General features: G+C 42.8%; 1 long non-coding RNA gene across 1 annotated transcript in view; it reads left to right on the top strand.

Moving 5' to 3' along the window:
• Positions 1-17,868, top strand: part of LOC112581758 — a 74,262-nt gene extending 56,394 nt beyond the window's left edge. Inside the window, exons 3-5 of the long non-coding RNA XR_006547286.2 lie at positions 6,491-6,655; positions 6,976-7,116; positions 17,619-17,868. This is a non-coding gene — a long non-coding RNA (uncharacterized LOC112581758). The remainder of the gene's footprint in view (positions 1-6,490; positions 6,656-6,975; positions 7,117-17,618) is intronic.
• Positions 17,869-22,333: the final 4,465 nt, after the last annotated feature.

Below are 22,333 nucleotides of genomic sequence, written 5' to 3'. Positions count from 1 at the left end.
TCCTATTAAACCAGTGAAGTCAAAACCCTAAATTTTCAAGTATTCTCAGACATCAGTTGCATCAGCCAGCCTAGGGCAGTGGCTGAAAGGTGGAGGAGGGAGGGAAAGATAAAGAAAGAGAATGCTTTATAATAGGGGACCATTATTTCCTTTGTCATATTTTGGTTTCTTTAAAATTGTTCAGTTGCATTTAAGTCCCCAAGAGCCACAAAAATTATGTCGAACAATAGCAGGGATTTGTGAAAAGATTCCTTAGATAACATTTGAAAAACACAAGCAGCCCTTGAACCTTTCTGCATCCAGTACATCTGACAGGCTTTGTGAGCTGCAGCCACCTGCAAGAGTTCTAAAATAGATGCTTTCACAAAACAGAGAATTCTCAGAATTGATGTGTTAATATAATTCTCTTAATTACTTGACATCTGACCTAAATGGCAGTAACAAGATGATTTCGGCCAAAGTGAAAGGGACAGTTGAGGCCGTCATTCACATATTTTTGGCCACAAAAAAAAAAAAAAACAAACACCCACAGCTATTGAGAAAAGAAAAACATCTTATGATATCAGGCAGATTGTCTACCCAGCTGAAGTTCACTAAATAATTACTTTATCCACCACTTCCCTTTTCCTATGTATATCAGCTTAGATTTTCAACAATACAAAGAATTTACTTACCATTTACAGTTATCATTTTGGGGTGAGAAGACAATAGTGTGGGTAGGGAGTATGGAATCTTCAAAGAAAAATGTATATTAGAGTGATTTTGTTTATGGAGTTTTTTTTAAAGCATGAAACAAAACATATAGATATAAATATTGGTTAAAAAAGAACATTAAGAAGCCCTGAGCGGGGTGGGGGTGAGGGGTGGAAACTCCAAATAATGGAAACTTCATTAAAAGATAGAAATTATAGGTCTGAAATTCAAGTTAAATCAGTAACTTCTACTATCAAACCAAAGTTCCCTATGAGGGTCACATCCCAGCTGCTGATTTTCCAGCCCAAGATAAGGTTTTATTTCCTATTTGTCTTTCTCTTTCTTCAAACTGTCAACACTGCAAAGCCATACAGCTGTGGGTGAAGCAGCTCTACGATAGTCTGCCTTCCACATCAACCAAATTGTCTGCTCAGTTTTCCTTTATTACTCGTACTGATGGGATAGAACGCCAAGGGCTGAGGGCTGATCTGTGTCCATTAACTGTGTGTTTCTCAGGTACCTCTCCTTGTGTGTGCGCGCACTCAGTCAAGTCTGACTCTTTGCAACCCCATGGCCTGTAGCCCACCAGGCTCCTCTGTCCATAGGATTTCCCAGGCAAGAACTGGAGTGGGTTGTCATTTCCTTCTCCCGGGGATCTTCCTGACCCAGGGGTCAAACGTGTGTCTCTTGCGTCTCCTGCATGGGCAGGCAGGTTTTTACCTGCTAATCTTTCCTTCCCCTTATATTCTTTCAGCCTTTTTTTCTCTGCTTTTTTTTTTTTAGGTTTAGTTATAGAAAGACCATGTTTGTGATACAGTTTTGATTCCTAATTATTTCCTTAATTAGTAGCCCAAAGCATAATGATGCAGTTCAAAATTCCCCTTCCTATTTTGGATGGCTATGTAGTACTACTATGTGGAAGAACAACACTTCATTTAACTATTTTCCTACTCAACCATGAATCACTGCATGGTGAATATCTATATAAACATCTCTACCATCTCTGATTCTTTTCATCAGGATGCCTACAAGTGGAATCACTGGGTGAAAGGCTATATGTTGTTAAAAGGTTTTTGATGCATTATGCCATGCCACATTCCTTTTTGGATCTAGGCGTGCAGGAGAGTCTATCTAAGCCATTTTTAGTATCCCATGTGGGAGAGAAATCTGCTTTCTTTCTCTTCTCCGTGGGATATACAGGCCACGTCAGACCTCAGAGGAGCGTTTGCCAGCTGTCCCTGGCATAAGCATCCTCCGTGGTGTTGGTTACCGATATGGATGTCTGGCGCCCTCACCTAGAGCCTGGACTCGGACTGCGCACATTAGTGGGCTCCTCAGGGCATGCTCGTGCGGGGGAAGTGGGAGAGGCGCTCCCTAAGGATGGAGCGAGCGGGAATAACAAATGGGGTAAGGCACTTAGGCTTGTGCCTCTGAGGCAGAAGATTTGAACGAAATGTTGGGATAGTGCTTATTTCAGGGTTGTATGAGGCTGAACAGAGAGATGCTGAGAGGAAGAAAGGTGTGGTGAGAAAAGAGGTGATGCTGAAGGTGCATGCAAGAAGAGCAAGGCCAATGTAGGGCGACAGTGGGGGAAGGCTTTCTGGAGGAGGCGAGCTGAGCTGGCTGACAGCTTGCCTAAGAATTTTTCTCCAATTGTTGAGTGTTCACACATTTGAAATATCACCAACACTGCATATCCTTATTGCATATTCCCGTACACGTACTCACATGTATGCAAATGCTCTGCCTTACAATCTCATACATGTAAACCATATGATTTCATTAGATAAGAAATACATGAATATATTCCTCCTATAAAATCATAAAACATTGCAGATAAGGCTAAAATGATCTTTTAGTCATAATTCCCCAACATGTACCTCCCACCTCTGGAAATAACCATTGCCATCAGGTAGGTTATAAACTCTTAGTAATTTACATCCACACTTCCAACTCTCTGTGACCCTATGGACCACATTTACATCCATATCCTGACCCCGTCAGGCTCCTCTGTCCATGGGATTCTCCGGGCAAGAATACTGGAGTGGGTTGGCATGCTCTCATCCAGGGTGTCTTCCCAACCCAGGGATTGAACCCATGTTTCCTGTGGCTCCTGCATTACAGGTGGATTCTCTACTGCTGAGCCACCGAGGGAAGCCCATAAAATATACAGAATAGTTGAAAGTGTGGGCACACTGTTTTGCAACTTGCAAAGGGAAGGGGGACTGCAGCATTTTGGCTTATTCTAACTTATTTTAATGTTTTTGGATTTAAAATTAATTTTTAACTGCACAGTTAATATGAGAGTGCAGTCTCCTTGTAAATAAATTTTAAAAGAGAAAGAAGTTGCAGATAAAGCTAAATTTTTCTTTGTCCCTCTCCTCAATCCTGCTCCCCTCTTCTTCCTTCTGGAGGTAAAGTCTGTCATCACTTTGGAGAACATCTTTGATAATGTCTGTGTTTCCTTCCTTTTCTGAATCTCCCTTAATTCTCAACATCTAACTGAAGTCACTGCAGTTACAGAATCTTAGAACCCAAAGGATATTTTAGAGATTATCTGGTCTTGCCTTTCATAGTACAGATGCTGAAATAGATCGAATGCCTGGTCTCAGGTTTCACTGATTACCTTTGCCTTACTTTTTGTGAGCCTTAGCTAGTGTGTTCCTCATTTTTTCAGTCTGTGTTACTTCTAGCAATTTCCATACAGATGGTTTAAATCGAAAACATCTTTAGTGGCAACTTCATTGGAAAGACTGTGAAACTCTCACCACGATGTAGTCTTCAGGGAGGAAAGAACAGGACCACTGATTTCAAGTCTGAACTATGTCAGGAGCCGTCCTTTCTGTGACTTGAGTAGCCAGGGGCACAGGAAGAGTATGACCCGACCATGCGACTCCTGATACTGCGGGTGAGGGGAGGCCTTGGCCCCAACTCTCTGAATCCCTCCGTGGGGCAAGATTTTCATTTTGAGACTGACCGTTTGAATACCAGCTCCCCACCTTTTGGTTTTCTAACGATGTCAGAGGCAGAAAGAGCACAGCTGGACTCTTGAATTCCAGGTTCAGTCCATTTCAGGGGTAAGCAGAAAGAAAAAATAAAAAAAGAAAGAGAAGAAAAAAACCCCCTTTGGGTCACAAAGTAAGAATCTTTGAAATGAAAGTTGTGCAGAGAGTAAATATGAAGCCCCACAATGCCATCTCTAGAGCTGCGTTTCAGAACACAAGGGCACTTCCACTCTGTAAAGGAAAGTTAAGAGATTTCATGTTCCTTAATTAAAACGTATCTCAAGAGTCAGTGGGAGGCACCTGCACAACCCCTACCTGAAGATGCCGATTTACAGAAAAACTTCCAGCCGTGGGATTCATACAAGGGACACGCTGGCAATTGTGAGTTTCTTTTCAAATCGGCCTCTGTCTGTCATACCTATGTAGTTACAAAATCAAAAGGGATAATAAAGTTCAATTGTATATTCACAGTTTGATATTTCTATTGACAGGTCTCACACAAAAAATACCATTTCAGGAAACTCTGATTCTGTGTCCCTCTATGAAAGGGGCTGAAAGGCTCTCCTGTGTGGCGGATCCCCACCCAACAATCCCTCTAAATCTGAATCTATAAAGTGACCCCATCGCGATTCAAAGGTGTCAAATTGGGCCTCCTCTCCCCAGGTTCTGTTTGTGATTTTTAAAAATCCCTCTGATGGTGAGGGAAAAAGGAAACCACCCAGACCAAACCACAACTGAGTTAAAAATCCCTGCTCCTCAGTAGAGGAGAACAGTTAACCCCAGCATCACCACACCCTGGAGGGGAACAGCAGCTGCTGCCCGCTCTGAGGACTCAGGCAGACCAGGAACGACCTATAAGTCTGCCCCCACGCCCTCTCCTCACCCACCGGAGTCCATATCAACTCTGAATAGTTCTCTTTTTTCCAAGATGTTTCAAAATATTTTACCGCTATGGAAATATTCTTCAGGGCGCCCCTAGAAAGCCAGCACGCAGATGCCTCTAATGTTTAGAGATTTTTTTTCTTGGAAAAGAGGGGTGTATGTTGGTTAGATTCAAAACCAGCAAGTCTGTTCTTGTAATAGTGTATGGGACTAGGCTTAGGCAAGAGCAGAGCACATCTGAATGCAAAAATTAAATGGAGGAATGGGAGGGGGGAACAGGTGCTCTTTTATAAAGGCTAAATTCCATATTTACCAAACTGATTTGCATGAGGCATATTTTCAATGAAAATATTGCTACTCATTTTGCTGCATTTGTGCAACAGAAACATAAGGATGGAGCAGAAGAGGGATGCGGTTCTCAAGCTGTCTTCTGTACCTACCCTTTAGCTGACAGTTAAATGGCACTTTTGGGAAATTTGTTTTTTAGAACTTTCGGCTTCCCACCGCCAATAGAGCAGGACTTTTCTAACCCCCGGGTACTGCCTCAGAGTCAAGAGTTAGAAGAGAATCTAGAAGACATGGTGAGAGGTCACTCACTCCACTGACCTTCACTAAGTGAGAACACCTAAATTATCTCCAGATAAGAAGTCTTTCTAAGTTAATTCCATGCCTTCTCTTAGCAATCCAAAAGTGAAAGTTGCTCAGTCACGTCTGACTCTTTGTGACCCCACGGACTATACAGTCCATGGAATTATTCAGGCCAGAATACTGGGCTGGGTATCTGTTCCTTTCTCCAGGGGATCTTCCCAACCCAGGGATCAAACCCAGGTCTCCCGCATTGCAGGCGGATTCTTTACCAGCTGAGCCACAAGGGAAGAATACTGGAGTGGATAGCTTATCCCTTCTCTAGGGGATCTTCCCAACCCAGGAATTGAACCAGGGTTTCTTGCATTGCAGTCGGATTCTCTACCAGCTGAGCCACGCAAGCCAGTGTCAAATTTTAGGACCAAGAATGTTTTCCTCTGCGTTAAGCATTTTGCTTATGCTTTACTTTCTCTTCATGTAAATCTAAAATTAAAAAGTGCTGTCAGCTCCAGTGTTCTTGCCTGGAGAATCCCAGGGATGGGGGAGCCTGCTGGGCTGCCGTCTATGGGGTCACACAGAGTCGGACACGACTAAAGTGACTTAGCAGCAGCAGCAGCAGTAGTCAGCTACATAGGTTATATCTTATTTACCTTCCTAAATCAATCCTATGATACAGGCACTATTATATCCCCATTTTTCAGATGAAGAAACAGAGGCAGAGAGACATGAAGAAATTGGACACAGGTCACCCAGCATGATAGACTCCAGATTTAAATTCAGGCATCTGACTTCAGAGACTGTGGTGGTTCACTTTACCACCACAAGATGCTACCTGGTAACTTCAGGTGTGGTCAGCTGCAGGTATGGAGTTACTAGGAATGCACTAAGGAAGCTTCAAAGAAAGGGCACCTGGGCCAGAAATGAGAGGCAGAAATTGGAATAAGGTGAGGTGAGCGGTGGCTGATGGTAGATGCTGGAGCAGTGGCTGACACACGGTCCAGGCTGCTATTCACAGATTTGCTTACAGGTGGGGTGGTGGTGAGCAGGTCCCAGTGAGCAAGGTCAGCCTCTTGGTATGTGTCGTCTGTGTTTCCCAGAGTGGGCACCAATAGGGCATACCCAGTGGACTTGTCTCCCTGGGGGACTCCCAAGGCTCACTATGAAGTTTCTATTTACCTTTGAGAGTTTGCTCTGAAAAAGGCTTGTAGAGCATCTTGTAGAAAAGTGAAGTTTCCAGAATGCCTCACTCTCTCTTTGTTGGGATCAGACACACTTGGAACCAGTTCACACCTCCTGTCAGTCTTCTGGATTTCCTTCTCCTTAAGGGCCCAGAGGCTTCAGATGCAGCTTTGAGCTTCAGGAGGAGGGTAGTGGCCACACATGCTGAAGGTGAGGAGAGCACCCGGTGATGCCTCTTCCTGGCTTGAAGCTGACGTGAAAAAGCACAAAAGCACCGCACACACACCATAGAGGAAGCGGACAGCCTCAGGGTTGGTATCTGACGCCAAAGAGAGTTGTTACTCCTCACCACTCTTTAGGTTTGAAATAAGCAGATCTTCTTTCCTACTGACTATTATTGCCTAGTTTACCCTACAATCCCTTTGGAATAGTCGTGCAAACTCCATCCTGGGTTGCATCTGCTTAGATAAGTGGCTTATTTCATCCTACATCTTGGCCATCTAGCATTTCTGTTTATACAGTAAGTACCCAAGCTTCAGTTAGGGGAAACAGACATTGGACAGAATCAGAGCCTTCCAGACCATCTTACATTGGCCTCTCATCCTCCCCATGAATGTCCTTGGACCTGCAGTAGATCACCCTCTGGGATTTCCACACTGAATCTGGCTTCACCTGAGGAAGACTACTGGGGAAAGGTCCTGTGTTTGGAAATTAACATCTCAAGGAAGATTTAATCCCTCACTGGGGAAAATCAAGGTCTCCATGATCTATGGTAAGCACTATTTTAATTCTTTCTCTGAAATTCTTTATTTTAAAAAAGCAGGCCTTCAAGTGTGTGGATACCCAATTCTTTGGTCTCTAAACATAGTCCCTTGTTCTGTCCAGTCTGCCTCAGGGGCTCCCTGATTTCTAAGACCTATATAGCACAGGTTGTGATCTGTTTTTACTGTTGTTATCTGATTATTTGTCTGTTTCCTAATGGAAGAAAAGATCTTTCCTAGTGGAAGATCATATACATCCAAATAAAAAGTTTCAAGAGTGAAACACAACTCAAGTGTCTCCCTCCCGGTGATGCTCAGGCACTAGTTCATCACGGCAAAGGCAGCCCCAGTTATTGTTTTCACACTAATCCTTTGGGAGAGAGTTTCTGCATGTGTATGAATCTACATTTGTATGATGTGTGTGTATACACGGAGATAAATGTTTTACACTAATGGAAGCACACTCTACACACTTCAGCACAATAGTAAGGAGCATAAGCTCTGGACTCTGGAGTTGGTGTTTGAATCCTGGTTTTGCTGTATAATGGCTGTGTGACTTTGGGCAAGTTACTTAATCTCTCTGGATCTCAGTTTTCTCATCACTGAAACTGGGATGCTAATAGTGCCTACTACATATAATTTAATCATTAAAGTAATTAATAGATGTGGAGGATTTAGAACAGTGAAAGTCGCTCAGTCACGTCTGACTTTTTGCAACCCCATGGACTGTACAGCCCATGGAATTCTCCTGGCCAGAATACTGGAGTGGGTAGCTGTTCCCTTCTCCAGGGTATCTTCCCAACTCAGGGATGGAACCCAGGTCTCCCATATTGCAGGCAGATTCTTTATCAGCTGAGAGTGCCTGCAATAAAAATGGTAACATTTTTTTGGTTTACCACTTAACTAACTACAGATCTTGGAACTTTTATATTAGTTTGTTCAAATGTGGCTCTTTGTTCTAGTGGCTGAATAGTGTTCTATTGTATGGAAATATAAAAACATATTTAACTAGTATTTAATTAATTATTTTAACTCTTATTTTATTTTACATTTACTTACTTTTTATTTAAATTTTATTTAATATTTAAATAATATTTTAACAATATTTAACTCGAGGGTCATTTAGTTTTTTTTGTCATTTGCATCATAAACAGTCCTATGACAGGTAATCACTGTGCTTGCATCCTAAAGGGAAAGAGGCTTCTTGAACGTACAATTGCTGGGTCTACTTTGTCACTAGCTGCCATTCAAAGCTTTTTTTTAACTTATATTCTCAGCAATAACATCCAGGGCTCTTGCCTTTGGCACTTCTCAATCTTAACCAACCCAAGAGCTGAGAAATGGTCTCCTGGAGTTTGCATTTCTTTTACTATGAGTGAAGCAAGCATTTATCTAGCTCTCTGCCCATCTCCTATGGGGTCGTTGGTCTTTTTCTCATCAAGCAGTCTGTTGTTTGTTTTTCCAGAGAGTTTTTCTGGGAGCGATTGTATCTGCCTCCTGTCTCAAAGATCTCAAAGTCTCATTAGACTGTGCAGAAAGGTTTCCACAATGGTAATTTTATTCAAAATGTTCAACAGTACAAATTGGATCCCTGCAAGGATCTGTTAGCCTTCATGCAACCTGATCTGTTGTGCTGGGGAATGAGAGTTTATTGCATCATAAAAGTCTTGCCCTCCATTTGTGTTAGGCAAGTACTGACTTTTTTATGACCTCTTCTTCTTAACTAAACATATCAATAAATAACACATGATTCTTGATGGGGCTAATCCTAGGTTGATGTGACTTATCTGATAAATCAACACCATAAAGAAACTCTTGGCTCAACCTCCTGATCATTCAAGGAGAGAAGGAAGAGTCCAACTTTGAGTGACTAAGTTAGCCTTCTGAGAGTAGGCCCCTATTGGTCAAGGGCATGTACGAATCACTATGATCATTCTGCACCTAGGGTGTTAAAACACTATGAATCCCTCATAACCCAATTGCCTTTTATCTACTGCAGAAAAGGCCAAATTTGCAAAGGTCCTTTCCAGTGGTTTCCATACTTTAATGTTTATCAGAATCAATCAGAAAGTACACTCTTCAAAGTCCCTGGTAGCTCAGATGGTAAAGAATCCACCTGTAAAGTGGGAGACTTGGGTTCGATCCCTGGGACGGAGAAGCCTGGTGAGCTACAGCCCATGGGGTTGCAAAGACTTAGCAACTAAGCAGAGTACACTCTTTAAAAACTCAGCTGATTCTGAAGCAGATGGCCAAAAGGTGCACTGGGAAATTCAGCTAGCAAAGCCATGCAGGATTACTAAATCAAATATTCAAGGGATATGACCCAGAATCTCCATTCTTACAGGCATACCTGCTCAGTCTCAGGCTCCCTGAAGTAGAAGTTCTTCCTGTGCTAGGGAGTACCCCTATGTCATGTTATTGCCAAGAAGAGGCTAATGGTGTTGGAAGAATATTTTGGAATGTGCTCTTCAATAAATCTGAATTGTTGGTGATAATTGGAAGAGATGTTACAGTTTTTCTCTTCCATATCTACTCTCAGCATCTGTTTTACCTGCTCACACCCCATGAAATAATAGTCAGTGAAGGACAAGAAGTCTGTCCACAAGAGGAACAATGAGAGGAAAAAGAGAGCGGTGAAAGACTTCGCCCTGAAATGTCCCTCTTTAATGTCTTGCCCTCTGTTGGGAAGACATAGCCCAACACCTGATCCGAGCAGGTGTTTCTGACACTCCTGAATTTATCTAAGCTGTTTCACATCTCAGAAGGAGACCCGTTTTTGAGAATTATCCTTTAATAATAACAGAACCGCTGAATTATACCTGACATGGTGCTAAGGGCTTTTACACATATAATAACAAAAGTAATTCCTATTTTAAAGAAGGGAAAATGGAGATTTGGGGAGGTTGAGCAAATTGGCCCAAGTCATGGAGCAGTCATGACAAAAAGGATTCAAACCTGGCAGTCCAACTTGAGTCCCTCACCTTCATAACTCAGGGTGAGCTGCCCACAGTAGGTTCTGATCCTCACCAGGTCCACCTTAGAACTGCTCCTCATGCTGATCAGGTGCTGTGGTCAGCAGAGCCAGAAGCGCTCATAAATCAAAAACTCTGGATGCCTCTGTACATGGAAATCTTGTGTAAATCCGTTTCTTTTACTACTTTCTTCTCACCATATATAAGGAATACTGAGAGCATTGTTACAATATTTGTATTGATACAACTGTTTGGTTTGTATATCTGTACTTGCATGTACAAATAGAATATGACTTAGTCTACAGTGTGCGTGGCTGGCGGGGGGTGGGGGGTCAACCCAATGGGTAGTAGAGATCTCCTGAAGCCGGCTCAGGATGCCACCAGGGCACTGGGAGGATTGCAAGGGTGGGACACAGGAGATTTGCTTCCTGTGTCACCTCTGCGTGTGTGTGTGTGTGTGTGTGAGTGTGACTTGGACAATTAGGCCACATCCCTGGAGCTCATTTTCTCAACTGTAAAATGAGAAGAACCAATTAAATAAATTGTTTAAAAGTTTTTAAACATAAAAGTAATGCCTAATATATTCCTCTCAGTTAAAAATCCACCCAGTATGGATACAGTAAAAGCCCTTGTTGACTCCCACCCAACCCCACCGATCCCTTGAGTGGAACTACTATAAACACCATAGTGCAATATGGTGTATTGTATTGTATTGTATTGATTCCACTCCAAATACTTCACCAAATATGCACCTTCTTTGCAAGTGTATATTATTTTGTATAAATGACATCAGATCAGTAGCTCTTATTCTTTTTTTGATTTTAAAAAACCCAATGAAAGCTAAATATCTCCCTCCCCTAAAATGTACACGTGTACATTTTGGGTAGAAAAATCATCAAAGATATTCATGGATCCCTTGAATCTCATCCATGGATCCTGTACCCATGCATTCCAGACTAACCTGGATTAGAAGAGTCCAAGAGTTTTATTTCAAAATTATGTCCTTTAATTTTAAGTACAGGGCTGGTCTGTGTCTCTAAGCTGTCCCCCTCAACCTTTCTCTCCACTGTGCCTTTCCACACAACAATATTTACCTTATTTAACTCTATTTTTATTTTTATCAGAGGCTTCTATGCACACAGCTTTAAAAATCATATGAGCAAAACTGGTAATAAAAAAAAAATTCTTCTCCAACTCCAAATCATGCTTCCTGAGGCAACCTCTTACCTGTTTTAGCTGTTTCTTCTGGGATTTTCCTCCATGTTTCTGAAGAGTGTTGAGGTCCTTTAACGGACTGGAACCTGGTGGTCCAAAGTCGATTGATAAGAAAGTAAAGGAGAGAGAAAGAGGCTGATATTCTTTGGTTTACACAGAAAGCCAATAAAGCCCCTGCACGGGGCTTGCTCTGTTCACGAAGGCCTCAGGCACCCTCTCGATGGGGTGAAGGTACAGAGTGCCTTCTCGAGAGGGTCTTAGAAGCCTGAGCAGGAAAGTGAACTCGGAGAGCCTCTGTGCTCCAGGGGATCGGCCTGAAAAACAGAGAGAGGGAGAGAGAGAGAGAGAGAGACAGGGACCAGAGCTCTGATGGAGCAAAGGTGTTTTAATCAACATGGTGTGGGCATATATATACTGTCTTACAAGGTAGTTATTCTCAGCAAAGATAAAGAATAAAATTCCAGACTTACAAAACATAGGTGATCCATATTAGAGAGAGAGAGATTTGTAAACAATCACTTTTACCGTGAGGTTCACAAGAAGGAAGAGGGTACTTATCACCGTATAGAAAAACTAATGAAGGAAATGCCTGGATTCCTCAGCCCCCGGGAGAGGCTTGCCTCTCCTCTCAATTCCTGAGTATTCAGGAATTAATAAGGAACAGAGAATTCCTGACAGATCAAAACAGCACACAGGAAGCCTCCTGTTAAATGCTTCCTGACAGAGGAGTGTGCTTATAACTGGCTTATTGAAAACGCTCAACTTAGATGACATACAAACAGAAAATGGACTTATTTTTCTCTAACCACAGCCTTGTCACAGAAAACTAGCTAATCTGATCACACGGACCACAGCCTTTTCTAACTCAATGAAACTAAGCCATGCCGTGTGGGGCCACCCAAGACGGACGGGTCATGGTGGAGAGGGCTGACAGAATGCGGTCCCCTGGAGAAGGGAATGGCAAACTACTTTAGTATTCTTGCCTTGAGAACCCCATAAACAGTATGAAAAAGCAACATGATAGGATACTGAAAGAGGAACTCCCCAGGTCAGTAGGTGCCCAATATGCTACTGGAGATCAGTGGAGAAATAACTCCAGAAAGAATGAAGGGATGGAGCCACAGCAAAAACAATACCCAGTTGTGGATGTGACTGGTGATAGAAGCAAGGTCCGATGCTGTAAAGAGCAATATTGCATAGGAACCATGTCAGGTCCATGAATCAAGGCAAATTGGACGTAGTCAAACAGGAGATGGCAAGAGTGAACATTCTAGGAATCAGTGAACTAAAATGGACTGAATGGGTGAATTTAACTCAGATGACCATTATAGCTACTACTGTGAGCAAGAATCCCTTAAAAGAAAAGGAGTAGCCATCATGGTCAACAAAAGAGTCCTAAATGCAGTACTTGGATGCAATCTCAAAAACAACAGAATGATCTCTGTTCATTTCCAAGGTAAACCATTCAATATCACGGTAATCCAAGCCTATGCCCCAACCAGTAATGCTGAAGAAGCTGAAGTTGAACAGTTCTATGAAGACCTACAAGACCTTTTAGAACTAACACCCAAAAAAGCTGTCCTTATCATTATAGGGGACTGGAATGCAAAAGTAGAAAGTCAAGAAACACCTGGAGTAACAGGCAAATTTGACCTTGGAGTATGGAAGGAAGCAGGGCAAAGGCTAATTTTGCCAAGAGAATACACTGGTCATAGCAAACACCCTCTTCCAACAACACAAGAGAAGACTCTACACATGGACATCACCAGATGGTCAACACTGAAATCAGATTGATTATATTCTTTGCAGCCAAAGATGGAGAAGCTCTATACAGTCAGCAAAAACAAGACCAGAAGCTGACTGTGGCTCAGATCATGAACTCTTGCCAAATTCAGATCATGAATATTGCCAAATTCAGACTTAAATTGAAGAAAGTAGGGAAAACCACTAGACCATTCAGGTATGACCTAAATCAAATCCTTATGATTATACAGTGGAAGTGAGAAATAGATTTAAGGGACTAGATCTGATAGACAGGGTGCCTGATGAACTATGGACAGAGGTTCGTGACATTGTACAGGAGACAAGGATCAAGACTATCCCCAAGAAAAAGAAATGCAAAAAAAGAAAAATGGCTGTCTGGGGAGGCCTTACAAATAGCTGTGAAAAGAGGAGAAGCGAAAAGCAAAGGAGAAAAGGAAAGATATAAGCATCTGAATGCAGAGTTCCAAAGAATAGCAAGGAGAGATAAGAAAGCCTTCCTCAGCCATCAGTGCAAAGAAATAGAGGAAAACAATAGAATGGAAAAGACTAGAGATCTCGTCAAGAAAATGAGAGATACCAAGGGAACATTTCATGCAAAGATGGGCTCGATAAAGGACAGAAATGGTATGGACCTAACAGAAGCAGAAGGTATTAAGAAGAGGTGGCAAGAACACAGGAGTACTGTACGAAAAAGATCTTCATGACCCAGATAATCATGATGGTGTGATCACTCACCTAGAGCCAGGCATCCTGGAATATGAAGTCAAGTGGGCCTTAAAAGCATCACTATGAACAGAGCTAGTGGAGGTGATGGAATTCCAGTAGAGCTATTTCAAATCCTGAAAGATGATGCTCTGAAAGTGCTACACTCAATATGCCAGCAAATTTGGAAAACTCAGCAGTGGCCACAGGACTGGAAAAGGTCAGTTTTCATTCCAATGCCAAAGAAAGGCAATGCCAAAGAATGCTCAAGCTACCACACAATTGCACTCATCTCACACGCTAGTAAAGTAATGCTCAAAATTCTCCAAGCCAGGCTTCAGCAATATGTGAACCGTGAACTTCCAGATGTGCAAGCTGGTTTTGAAAAGGCAGAGGAACCAGAGATCAAATTGCCAACATCCGCTGGATCATCGAAAAAGCAAAAGAGTTCCAGAAAATCATCGATTTCTGCTTTATTGACTATGCCAAAGCTTTTGAATGTATGGATCACAATAAACTGTGGAAAATTCTGGAAGAGATGGGAATACCAGACCACCTGCCCTGCCTCTTGAGAAACCTATATGCAGGTCAGGAAGCAACAGTTAGAACTGGACATGGAGCAACAGACTGGTTCCAAATGGGAAAAGGAGTACATCAAGGCTGTATATTGTCACCCTGCTTATTTAACTTCTATGCAGAGTACATCATGAGAAATGCTGGGCTGGAAGAAGCACAAGCTGGAATCAAGATTGCCAGGAGAAATATCAATCACCTCAGATATGCAGATGATACCACCCTTATGGCAGAAAGTGAAGAGGAACTAAAAAGCCTCTTGATGAAAGTGAAAGAGGAGAGTGAAAAAGTTGGCCTAAAGCTCAACATTCAGAAAACGAAGATCATGGCATCTGGTCCCATCGCTTCATGGGAAATAGATGGGGAAACAGTGGAAACAGTCAGACTTTATTTTTTTGGGCTCCAAAATCACTGCAGTTGGTGACTGTAGCCATGAAATTAAAAGATGCTTACTCCTTGGAAGGAAAGTTATGACCAACCTAGACAGCATATTAAGAAGCAGAGACATTACTTTGCCAACAAAGGTCCATCTAGTCAAGGCTCTGGTTTTTCCAGTGGTCATGTATGGATGTGAGAGTTGGACTGTGAAGAATGCTGAGTGCCGAAGAATTGATGCTTTTGAACTGTGGTGTTGGAGAAGACTCTTGAGAGTCCCTTCAACTGCAAGGAGGTCCAACCAGTCCATACTAAAGGAGACCAGTCCTGGGTGTTCATTGGAAGGACTAATGTTGAAGCTGAAACTCCAATCCTTTGGCCACCTCATGTGAAGAGTTGACTCATTGGAAAAGACCCTGATGCTGGGAGGGTTGTGGGCAGGTGGAGAAGGGGATGACAGAGGATGAGATGGTTGGATGGCATTACCAACTCAATGGACATGAGTTTGAGTGAACTCCGGGAGTTGGTGATGAATTGGGAGGCCTGGCATGCTGCGATTCCTGGGGTCACAAAGAGTCGGACTCAACTGAATGACTGAACTGAACTGAACCACAGCCTTTACTCTTTCCCAGCCCTCATGTCATCTCAGGCATATCCCTTAGTTTGTAATTGTAATTTAGACATAAATTTCTGGGATAAGTTAGTGTATCCCTACTCATACCTTTCAATCAAATCTGATGTAAAAAATCTCCCTCCCTCAGCTTGGGTCTGGCCAGTGGCTGAAGGCTGAGCAGGACGAGATGAGGCTAGTGTGTTGGTCAGGACTGAATGCCCCTCGGATACAGTAGTTTCTTTCTTTGCCTGCTGCTTGGCTAGCCTGAGAAGCCCAAAGTAACTCAGTGGCAGTCACAACTCTAAGGTTCCTGGAACCCTGAGCGCTCCCTGGCACCAGAGTGGCTGAGAGCAGAGCTGGCTGATGTTGATGGAAGAATCTCACTGTCCACCTGGTTGTTGAGTCCGTCCTCTGTGATAGGTGCTCTTGGGTGAACACAAAGAGCCAATAAACACGTCCACATATCCCTCCCCAGCAATTCCTGTCTTTGATACTGTGCTCTTATTCACTGCAGGCCACTAGCCAGGAGTCCGTGTCTAACCTTCTCCCATAGGAATTGATGAGCCATGTGTCTAGCTCAAAGCTCTGGATGCTGGGAGGGCATATCTTCTCCCCTGGCCCTCCGAGTGAGGCTGCCATGCAGCAGAAGTCCGCTCTGAGCCGCACAAATGTATAATGTCAACTCATCAGAAATTGGGCCTGAGTTCTCTCCTCTTCTTTCATTTAGCCAAAAGGATTCACAAGAGCATAGGGATGTGAGTTGAGGATGATGCTTTGGGGCATCAAGGTAAGTAATATGGGAATCTAGGCCACCTTCCCGTGTAATTTACTTGTCTCTTCCAGACCTGCCTGGGTTAGCTCCTGAGAGCACCATTTCCAGTTTTTTGTGTATGTTTTTAAACTGTAGTATAGTTGATTTACAATGTTGTGTTAGTTTTCCCATTTCTGTCTTACAGTGGATTCCTGCTCTGTTGCATTTTCCATGTCATCTTTCATGAATTCCCCCCAATCATTAGTTTTATGAAATACCATAACATGGGGCAAATACTCTTGCAGAAAATTTATGCAAGAAAAAGCACCTAGACTAAATACTCCCTATGGAAACTATAATATAGGAAGGGCAATTTCAGCCTGCAAAGTACATTCAATTCTTCCTTAACCACAGGTATGTTGCCTATTTTACTAAATGGATGCAGAATCTCGGAAGGCATGTGCTTCTGTGTTTCTTCTCCAACATTTCCTGGAACTTTGTGCATACATTAGAGTGTGGACTTGGCCAAGAATTTGCTCTCTGACTACATCGAACCACAGTCACTTATCCTTCTATGCAATATGCCTATGAAAGCCATTGGCCTGGCCATAGCTTTTGTGTTTCACCTACTCTACCCCAAAGGCAGGAACATAGTAAGAGTGAGAGTGACAGGTTGGCCAAGAGAGAAGAACTTGAACTTTCAATGGAGGGCTCAGGTTTGTGTCTCTTTTCTCGGTGCTGTGCTGTGCTGTGCTAAGTTGCTTCAGTCATGAATGACTCTTTGCAACCCCATGGACTGTAGCCTGCCAGGCTCCTCTGTCCATGGGATTCTCCAGGCAAGAATACTGGAGTGGGTTGCTAATTCCTTCTCCAGGGGATCTTCCTGACCCAGGGATCAAACTGTGTCTCTTATGCCTCCTGCACTGGCAGGCAGGTTCTTTACCACTAGTGCCACCTGGGAAACTTCTCTCTTGAGCAGAGAGACACTTTTCTTCTCCAAATGTGTCCTCCCTGACCCCTTTGCTTCTCAGCCTGACATCGCCTGTACCACCTCTAACAGGATACGTTTCTAGTACAATCATATTACAAGTATTGTAAACCTTTGCTCCAGTGATCACAGTATAAAGAGATGTTGCCTTTTAGTTCTTAAAAAGCAGAAAGCCAGCATGTGAGATATTTCCAGACACTTCTTGCTCTTAATACTTCTTTTCTTCCGCTCTGACTTGGGACACTGAGTGGTGATTATAATTACTTTATAACACAATGGAATGGATTATTATAGCAGAAGAAAATGTTCCAAAGGAGCACTTAAATCCATCAAAGCATCCCTTAGCCAAGTTTGCTAACTTAAATGAAGAATTGTTAACAATGTATTCTCTTTCATTTGTTAAATGTCCTTCCTGACCTTTTATTGTTTCACATTTTGAAAAGAAATTACGGTAAAATTGTCTGAGCTACCCTCCTCCCAATCCAAAGTCTATTTTGTTCTCTATCTTGGGCTTGCCCTGGGCTGGAGCTGTCTGTACAGTCCAGATCTTGTTTCCGCAGAGAGCCTGCTGGAGCACTTCCAGGGACACCAAGTTTGAGGCCATCATGAATCCATTCACATTCTGACTGAATCCATAATGGACTCTGGCGTGAGCTGGCTCTGTTTAGAGTCTGTATAACCCTTAGGTCTTGATACCGTGTGCCTTTCCTGCCATGTTCATGGACTCTTTTGTATCAAAAAAGTATTTTATGCATTATAAATGTAATATTTTATGTATTATATTATTTAAGTATTTTATGTATTAGAAAATAATAAAATTAACACACACACAAAAAAGGATGGTAACGACAATCCTACATGCGAGACAGAAAAAGACACACAGGTGTAAAGAACAGACTTTTGAACTATGTGGGAGAAGGCGAGGGTGGGATGATTTGACAGAATAGCACTGAAACGTGTATATTACCATATGTAAGACAGATGACCAGTGCAAGTTTGAGGCATAAAGCAGGGCACTCAAAGCCGGTGCTCTGGGACAACCCAGAGGGATGGGGTGGGGAGGGAGGTGGGAGGGGGGGTTCAGGATGGGGGGACACATGTATACCCATGACTGATTCATGTTGATGTATGGCAAAAACCACCACAATATGGTAAAGTAATTAGACTCCAATTAAAATAAATAATTTTTTTAAAAGAATGAACAAAATGATAACAGAGATAGACACGGGTCCTATAAGAAAGTGTCTATGGAATTATTGGATTTATGGTAAAACTGTCTGAGAAAGGGTAGAAATCTGAATGGCCATGCTGGCATGAGATGGTCAGTGAAGCTTCCTGGGAAGCGGGGTTGGGAGGGTCTCTGAATGACTAGCAGGAATCAGAAATGGAGGCAAACTGGGCCATCTATGTAAGGGAAACAATGGGAACAAGTGCACGGGGGCTGGAACACTATGGTTTTGTGTGGAGGAAAGTAGACACATGAAACCAGAGTAGAGATTTTTGTGAAGGAAGAAGTGAGAGAGGAGCTTGGGCAGGTGAACAGGTTGGGCAGTGTGTTGAGGTCCTAGAATGTCACTCCAGAGGAGTGGCGTGATAAAAAGCAGTTCTAAGAGGACGACTAAATGTGGTCTGCTACGGAAGGGAATGGCAAACCACTTCAGTATTCTTGCCTTGAGAACCCCATGAACAGTATGAAAAGGCAAAAAAACAAGACACTGAAAGATGAATTCCCCAGGTCAGTAGGTGCCCAATATGCTACTGGAGAGCAGTGGAGAAATAACTCCAGAAAGAATGAAGGGACGGAGCCAAAGCAAAAACACCACCCAGCTGTGGATGTGATTGGTGATGGTAGTAAAGTCCGATGCTATAAAGGGCAATATTGTATAGGAACCTGGAATGTTAGGTCCATGAATCAAGGCAAATTGAAAGTGGTCAAACAGGAGATGGCAAGAGTGAACATCAACATTTTAGGAATCAGCAAACTAAAATGAACTGGAATGGGTGAATTTAACTCAGATGACCATTATATCTACTACTGTGGGCAGGAATCCCTTAGAGGAAATGGAGTAGCCATCATAGTCAACAAGAGTCCAAAATGCAGTACTTGGATGCAATCTCAAAAATGACAGAATGATCTCTGTTTGTTTCTAAGGCAAACCATTCAATATCAGAGTAATCCAAGTCTATGCCCTAACCGGTAATGCTGAAGAGGCTGAAGTTGAATGGTTCTATGAAGACCTACAAGACCATCTAGAAGTAACACCCAAAAAAGATGTCCTCTTCACTACAGGGGACTGGAATGCCAAAGTAGGAAGTCAAGAAACACCTGGAATAACAGGCAAATTTGGCCTTGGAGTACAGAATGAAGCAGTGCAAAGGCTAATAGAGTTTTGCCAAGAGAACGCACTGATCATAACAAACACCCTCTTCCAACAACACAAGAGAAGACTCTACACATGGACATACTCAGGTGGTCAATACCAAAATCCAATTGGTTATATTCTTTGCAGCCAAAGATGGGGAAGCTCTATTCCAGCAGCAAAAACAAGACCGGGAGTTGACTGTAGCTCAGATCATGAACTCCTTATTGCCAAATTCAGACTTAAATTGAAGAACGTCGAGAAAACCACTAGACCATTCAGGTATGACCTAAATCAAATCCCTTATGATTGTACAGTGGAAGTGAGAAATAGATTCAAGGGATTAGATCTGATAGAGTGCCTGATGAACTATGGATGGAGGTTCATGACATTGTACAGGAGGAAGGGATGAAGACTATCCCCAAGAAAAAGAAATGCAAAAAGCAAAATGGCTGTCTGAGGAGGCCTTACAAATAGCTGAAAAAGAAGAGAAGTGAAACGCAAAGGAGAAAAGGAAAGATATACCCATTTGAATGCAGAGTTCCGAAGAATAGCAAGGAGAGATAAGAAAGACTTCCTCAGTGATCAATGCAAAGAAATAGAGGAAAACAATAAAATGGGAAAGACTAGAGATCTCGTCAAGAAAATGAGAGATACCAAGGGAACATTTCATGCAAAGATGGGCTTGATAAAGGACAGAAATGGTATGGACCTAACAGAAGCAGAAGATATTAAGAAGAGGTGGCAAGAATACACAGAAGAACTGTACAAAAAAGATCTTCATGGCCCAGATAATCACGATGGGGTGATCACTTACCTAGAGCCAGACATCCTGGAATGCAAAGTCCAGTGGGCCTTAGAAAGCATCACTATGAACAAAGCTAGTGGAGGTGATGGAATTCCAGTTGAGTTATTTCAAATCCTGAAAGATGATGCTGTGAAAGTGCAGCACTCAATATGCCAGCAAATATAGAGAACTCAGCAGTGGCCACAGGACTGGAAAAGGTGTTTTCATTCCAATCCCAAAGGAAGGCAATTGCAAAGAATGTTCAAATGACTGCACAATTGCACTCATCTCACACACTAGGAAAGTAATGCCCAAAATTCTGCAAGCCAGGATTCAACTGTATGTGAACTGTGAACTTCCAGAAGTTCAAGCTGGATTTAGAAAAGGCAGAGGAACCAGAGATCAAATTGCCAACATCCGATGGATTATTGAAAAAGCGAGAGAATTCCAGAAAAACATCTACTTCTGCTTTATTGACTATGACAAAATCTATGACTGTATGGATCACAAAAAACTGTGAAAAAGTCTTAAAGAGATGGGAATACCAGACCACCTGACCTGTTAAATCCGAGAAATCTGTATGCAGGTCAGGAAGCAAAGGTTAGAACTGGACATGGAAGAACAGACTGGTTCCAAATTGGGAAAGGAGTACGTCAAGGCTGTATATTGTCACCCTGCATATTTAACTTATATGCAGAGTACATCATGCAAAATGCTGGGCTGGATGAAGCACAAGCTGGAATCAAGATTGGCAGGAGAAATATCCATAACCTCAGATACACAGATGACACCACCTGTATGGCAGAAAGCAAAGAAGAACTAAAGAGCCTCTTGATGAAAGTCAAAATGGAGAGTGAAAAAGTTGGCTTAAAATGCAACATTCAGAAAACTAAGATCATGGCATCTGGTCCCATCACTTCATGGCAAATAGATGGGGAAATAGCGAAAACCGTGACAGACTATTTTGGGGGGCTCCAAAATCACTGCAGACGGTGACTGCAGCCATGAAATTAAAAGACGCTTGCCCCTGGAAGAAAGGTAATGACCAAACTAGACAGCATATTAAAAAGCTGAGGCATTACTCTGCCAATAAAGGTCCATCTAGTCAAAGCTATGATTTTTCCAGTAGTCATGTATGAATGTGAGAGTTGGACTATAAAGAAAGCTGAGCACCAAGAGATGATACTTTTGAACTGTGGTGTTGGAGAAGACTCTTGAGTTCACTTGGACAGCAAGGAGATCCAACCAATCCATTCTAAAGGAAATCAGTCCTGAATATTCTTTGGAAGGACTGATGCTGAAGCTGAAACTCCAATACTTTGACCACCTGATGTGAAGAACTTACTCATTTGAGAAGACCCTGATGCAGGGAAAGATTGAAGGCGGGAGGAGAAGGGGATGACAGAGGATGATATGGTTGGATGGCATCACTGACTCAATGGACATGAGTTTGAGTAAACTCCAAATTTGATGCAGAGACTTTTGCAGAGATCCCAGAGAAAGACTGGAAACCAGAATTAAAGGGCTTGGGGGAAGAGAGGTGTGGCTGCAGGCGGATTTGGGCATCAGCAGCATACAGGTGGCGGAGAAGGCAATGGCAACCCACTCCAGTACTCTTGCCTGGAAAATCCCATGGGCGGAGGAGCCTGGTAGGCTGCAGTCCATGGGGCCGGGAAGAGTCGGACACGACTGAGCAACTTCACTTTCACTTTTCACTTTCATGCATTGTAGAAGGAAATGGCAACCGACTCCAGTGTTCTTGCCTGGAGAATCCCAGGGACGGGGGAGCCTGGTGGGCTGCCATCTAGGGGGTCTCACAGAGTTGGACATGACTGAAGCGACTTAGTAGCAGTAGCAGCTTAGCAGGGAGGCCTAGCATGCTGCAGTCCATGGGGTTGCAAAGAGTTGGACACAACTGAGCAACTGAACTGAACTGAAAGAGATGAATCTGCTGATGGGTTGTAGTATGCTGGAGGTAAGAGCACCAGAACTAGAAGGCTAGCCAGACAGCACAGCAGTGGGTCTATAGAAAGGTAGAAGTGGCCTCAGCAGCACTGGGGTGGGTATATTATAGTTCTCTGAGCAGGAGCCACACTCCCTCACTTGATAGATTATTCCAACCTCCTTC

The sequence above is a fragment of the Bubalus bubalis genome, chromosome 2, assembly GCF_019923935.1.
Source record: "Bubalus bubalis isolate 160015118507 breed Murrah chromosome 2, NDDB_SH_1, whole genome shotgun sequence".
In the NCBI taxonomy this organism is placed as follows: Eukaryota; Metazoa; Chordata; class Mammalia; order Artiodactyla; family Bovidae; genus Bubalus; species Bubalus bubalis.
This window is presented reverse-complemented; position numbering and strand designations above follow the sequence as displayed.